Source organism: Dama dama, chromosome 31, assembly GCF_033118175.1.
Source record: "Dama dama isolate Ldn47 chromosome 31, ASM3311817v1, whole genome shotgun sequence".
NCBI lineage: Eukaryota > Metazoa > Chordata > Mammalia > Artiodactyla > Cervidae > Dama > Dama dama.
In genome coordinates, this window is record NC_083711.1 from 14,729,181 (window position 1) to 14,735,180 (window position 6,000).

The window sequence follows — 6,000 nt, forward strand, 5'->3', positions numbered from 1 at the left end:
CGTAAGTAGCTTCAGTCATGTCCAACTCTTTATGACCCCATGGAATATAGCCCACCAGGCTCCCCTGTCCATGGGATTCTCCAGGCAAGCATACTGAAGTGGGTCGCCATTTCCTTCTCCAGGGGATCTTCCCAACCCTGGAATATCCCCAGGACTGAGGGACTGCAACTTTTCACTTTCATTAATACAAATATAACATATTTGCAGGAGAGGATACGTACTATTTAGTTTTACAAAGTTACTCTAGGGAAGAAAACTTTTGAAACAGATCAGCTTCTCAATCCTAAAATTTTCCTTTTCCTATTCATCTCCACAGCACAGAGTCAGAAGGAAACATGTTGCCAACAGGTGTCCATCTCTAAGACATGACCCTGTAGAAATGATAGATCAGATCTGGAAGCAAGTAGAAAGCCCTTTGAAAAAAATTGGAAAACAGTCTGATTTTCCCCTCCTGCATCCTACCTCAGGCCAGAGATACATTGGATGCTGAAATATTTGGGATGCGCAACAATTCCTTGAGGTAAATATAAATGTGATAGCATCCTTGTTTCACAGTGACTGTGTATTTATTGACTGTACATTGATTTTGGTTGCTTTTGTATTGTTCTTGTTCTGGAAATGCTGTTTTATACTTTGTTGGAAATAGGAAGAGAGTTTAGGTTCATTTGACCTGTTAGCCTTACTATGACTTATGTGTGTATTAGAAGATTTTCCAATGCCTGATTATTGTGGAAAAATTTATGAAAGTGTAAGACTTTCTGGGAACTAACTGGCTCTTGCCACAATTTCTATATTTTCATAACCAGTGTCTGGGTATTTTGATATTATTATTTGGATGGAAAATGATGCAAAGAATATTAAATGTTTTTTTTTTCTTTTGCTTCAATGACTGCCAGATATTAAGCAATAGTTAGAATGTACTTCCTTTGAAAAGAAAAAAAAAAAAAAAAAAAACCCACACACAGACACTCTTCAAGTATTTTTTTACCACAAAAGGAAGCAGGTTAGCTCCATTACACCCTTAAGCAAACACATTTGAAACTCAAATTCATTTTAGAAAATAGCTACAATTAAGAAGTAATGTTGATCTTTCCTCTATAATTGCAACATACCAAAGATATGCATTTCTAATATTTTTCAAGGCTACAATTGCTATTCAGTTTTATAGAGACACTTGTTATAGAAGCACTTGGAAGGACTTATATTCTCTGAATATATTCTAAAAGTAAATTTCCATTATGCAACAGCTGGATAGAGAATCCAAAAAGTTGGAAACTCAAACTCTTCAGTAGAGGCCATCAAAGTTTATCCAAATGAGAAAGTGTAGATTTGGCTGAACCACTCCCTTACCTTCATAGAATAATCACTTAGAAAGAAAAACTCCCTGGATAATTCAGAGGATTTGGCAAAGATGTTTTTCCTCAGAAAATTATTTTAAACTCTGAAACAGAAAGTCAAGTTTCCCACACTATCTCACACACCCTAAAAGGAACTAGTTTGTAGCCAGTGGTTACACCCTTCCCCTCTCCTATCTGAGTCTTTGGAAATGGATTCCAGGGTTCTAAATATACTGGATCTCTTAGTTAAAAACTCAGAAGGAATCTCTAACTTCCTAAGGACATATCATGTATCTGCTAAATAAGAGAAGAGCTTTAAAGACAAGTTCATTTCCTAAATGTCAATCAAAAAAGTATGCAGAAACCTTAAAAACAACTGAAGACTCCAAAAAGATGAGGCTGTGTCAGTGACCACGGAAAACTCAGTCTGTGACTTACAGGGTGGCCGTCTGCTGGAGCTTCACTGAGGTGATGAGCAACGCAAAAGTGTCAGCCAGTTTGTTCCCAGGGCTTCTGTAACTGTTTTCAGATGGATGCTTGTGCGAAGTTAAAAAAAAAAAAAAGAAGAAGAAGATGAAAAATGAATCTTCTTCTCAGAAATTGCTCTTACAACAACTTTGCTCTGAAATGTAGCCACAGTGGAATATTCCTTGGAAAACACGACAGTCTATATAGTGAATAATTTACATGAATAAAGAAAACACATATGATAGTGAAACACTAGAAAAAGCTTAGCACTCTGGCAACCGACTCGTGTTACATCAACATAGAGAACTGGGCTTCTTTACAATGTGAGCTGTTGATGAGAAGGCAGTGGGTGAAAAATAAGTCACAAACACATTAAAAATAAGGGCAGTGCATGGGAGAATGGATCTCGATATGGATCCTACAGGGTAACTGAAGAATTCAGTGGGTGGAAAACAGCAACTGGCTTTGGAAGGGCCCAGAGGCATTTCTGTCTTGGGGTATTGTTTACATCATATCCTTACAAATGAGCCAGAAATACGTAGAAATATGAAATTATAGGTCAGCCGTATCATCTTGCTTTGAAAAATGTTCAGAAATGGAAGGCTGCACTTATATATTTCCACCTATTTATCTATCCATTCATTAGTATCACTATAGGAGGAGATAAATAATAAATAGGAAACAAAAAAATGAATGAGACAAGTGACTAGGTCTAAACCGGAGTGAAGTGACACTATATGAGTGGAACTCTTCGGAGGTGGCAGCTAAACAGACTCAGAGGACAGCAAAGTAGTCATGTGATTATTAGGGACCACATATTTCAGGAAGAAGAAAACAAGGTCTTTGAGTTCGACTAAGCTTGATTTATTTAGAAAGCAGAAAGATGGGAGAGAGTAACAGGGAGAAAAGTGAAAGTGTTCTTTCAAAACAGTCGTGAAAAGCTGGGAGCGCTACAGGTTTCTCACCACGGTGCACTTATTTTTTTAGCTTATTTCTCTTTTTAAATAAATTTGTTGACTTTTAATTGAAGGATAATTCTTTACAATATTATGTTGGTTTCTGCCATATATCAACATGATGCACTTAAAAATCAACCAACCAATTACCACAATCAGTAATAGCAACAAAAGCAAACTGTGTCCAAGATCAAAGCTAATGAGCTGGGTTAAAGGGCATGAAAGAGGGAAGCAAAATAGAAAGAAAACAGAACATTTGGTAAAGGAGGATTAGAGTCCACTGGATGAACCTAAACTATGGTATGGGCTGGTCCGAGTTTTGGTTCAAGGAACATCTTATTGCTTCTAATTTTCAGGTATCTTTCACTCAAAGATGATTTTTTTTTTTTCTTAAATCTGATTATATCAGGATGAACTCAACTGAATATGTACAACTTGGAAAAGTGAATGAGATCAAGTCGTGGGTCTAAACCTCTACATTATAGGATATGACGCTTAATATTTTCAGTTTGTTTAGGGGTGAGTACACTCAGGGGAGCTGAATGATCTTAACCCTGTTAATTAATTATTTTTTAGCACCCAAGAAGGACAAATCAAGGTGGAAAACCAGGAAAGTATCGTAACAGTACAAGATTAGAAGTGTAACCTGAAAGAAAAACATCTCTGAATAAGGTGTGAACACAGAAGTGTTTTAATGACTGTCCATGTAAGGTTCACCTACAAACATGCTTCAGTTCAGTTCAGTCACCAGTGGTGTCCGACTCTTTGTGATCCCATGGACTGCAGTATGCCAGGCCTCCCTGTCCACCACCAACTCCTGGAGTTTACTCAAACTCATGTCCATTGAGTCAGTGATGCCATCCAACCATCTCAACTTCTGTCATCCCCTTCTCCTCCCACCTTCAATCATTCCCAGCATCAGGGTCTTTCTAAATGAGTCAGTTCAACAAAGATGCTTACAGAATTTAAAATCTCCAAAAAGCACTGACTGAACATTGAAACACATGGGAAAAGTCTTACCCAAGATCATACAAACTGCTTCACATTTCTTTATTGGTTAATTATGCAATTTTTTAAAACTTGAAGTACTTTGATGTATTTATTGAAGGGGGTATTATTCAACTGATAAAATAAATGCTTGTAAACTTCTCAGAAATTTGAAAGTGTCTGCAGGTATGTATTTCATGTTCATGTTTCAGTTAAACACAAGCATAGAAGTTTTCTTTTTTTTAAATTTTATTTATTTATTTTTTTATTAGTTGGAGGCTAATTACTTCACAACATTTCAGTGGGTTTTGTCATACATTGATATGAATCAGCCATAGATTTATGAGCTGTACCATATAATAATTTGGTGACGGAAGGTACTTTTAAAATCGTAGAGCAATATACCAATGTGAATTTCTAGTATTATTATACTTTGTTGTTGTTGTCACTAAGTCATGCCCAAATCTTTGCAACCCCATGAAGTGCAGCACGACAGGCTCCCCTGTTCTTCACTATTTCCCAGAGTTTGCTCAAATTCATGTCCTCTGAGTCAGTGATGGTACCCAACCATCTCATCCTCTGTCATCCCCTTCTCCTCTTGCCTTCAGTTTTTCCCAGCATCAGGATCTTTTCCGAGGAGTCAGTTCTTTTTCACATCAGGTGGCCAAATTATTGGAGCTTCAACCTCAGCATCAGTCCTTCCAATGAATAGTCGGTATTGATTTCCTTTAGGGTTGACTGGTTTTATCTCTTTGCAGTCAAAGGGAATCTCAAGCATCTTCTCCAGTGCCATAGTTCAAAACATCAATGCTTCAGCACTCAGCCTTCTTTATTGTCCAACTCTCACATCTGCACATAGCCACTGGAAAAACCATAGCTTTGACTATATGGACCCTTTTGACAAAATGATATCTCTGTTTTTTAATATGCTGTCTGTGTTCGTCATGGGCTTCCCAAGCAGCTTGGTTGGTAAAGAATCTGCCTGCAATGTAGGAGACCCGGGTTTGATCCCTGGGTTAGGAAGATACCCTGGAGAAGGAAATGGCAACCCACTCTAGTCTTCTTGCCTGGAGATTTCCATGGACAGAGGAGCTGGGCAGGCTACAATCCATGGAATCACAAAGAGTTGTTGTGTGAATTTCACTTTCCCTTTTCTTTTCTTCCAAGGAACAAGCCTCCTTTAATTTCATGGCTGCAGGCACTGTCCGCAGTGATTTTAGAGCCCAAGAAAATAAAATCTGTCACTGTTTCCATTTTCCCCCCATCTATTTGAAAGGAAGTAATGAAACCGGATACCATGATCTTAGTTTTTTTAATGTTGAGTTATTAAGCCAGTTTTTTTCACTCTCCTCTTTCACCTTCATCAAGAAGCTCTTTCATTCTTCTTCACTTTCTATTTTAGAGTGGCATCACTTGCATATCTGAGGTTGTTGATATATCTCTTGGCAATTTTAATCCAGCTTGTGATTCATCCAGCCTGGCATTTCACACGATGTACTCTGCATATAAGTTAGATAAACAATATACAGCCTTGACATACTCCGTTCCCAATTTTGAACCAGTTAGTTGTTCATGTCCAGTTCTAACTGTTGCTTCTTAACTTGGACTACAAGGAGATCCAACCAGTCAATCTAAAGGAAATCAGTCCTTAATAGTCATTGGAAGGACTGTTGATAAAGCTGAAGCTCCAACTCTTTGGCCACCTGATATGAAGAACTGACTAATTGAAAAAAATCCTAATGCTGGGAAAGATTGAAAGTGGGAGGAGAAGAGGATGACAGAGGATGAGATGGTTGGATGGAATCACTGACTTGATGGGCATGAGTGTGAGCAAGCTCTGGGAGTTGGTGATGGACAGGGAAGCCTGGTGTGCTGCAGTCAATGGGGTCACAAAGAGTTGGACATGACTGAGCGACTGAACTGAACTGAACTGAACCTACATACAGGTTTCTCAGGAGACAGGTAAGGTGTTCTGGTATTTCCATCTCTTTACATATTTCCAGTTTGTTGTGATCCACACAATCAAAGGCTTTCATATCATCAATGAGGCATATGTAGACATTTTTCTGGAACTCCCTGGCTTTCTTCATGATCCAGTGAATGTTGGCAATTTGATCTATGGTTCTTCTGTCTCTTCAAAACCCAGCTTGTACATCTGAAAGTTTTTGGTTCACATACTACTGAAGCTTAGCTTGAAGGAATTTGAGCATAGCTTGGCTAGCATGTGAAATGAGAGCAATTGTATGGTGGTT

General features: G+C 38.2%; 1 long non-coding RNA gene across 1 annotated transcript in view; it reads left to right on the top strand.

Annotated features, from left to right (window-relative positions):
* LOC133050200 (uncharacterized) overlaps positions 1 to 3,812 on the top strand; it is a 43,114-nt gene extending 39,302 nt beyond the window's left edge. Inside the window, exons 3-4 of the long non-coding RNA XR_009691550.1 lie at positions 317 to 520; positions 3,338 to 3,812. This is a non-coding gene — a long non-coding RNA (uncharacterized LOC133050200). The remainder of the gene's footprint in view (positions 1 to 316; positions 521 to 3,337) is intronic.
* Positions 3,813 to 6,000: the final 2,188 nt, after the last annotated feature.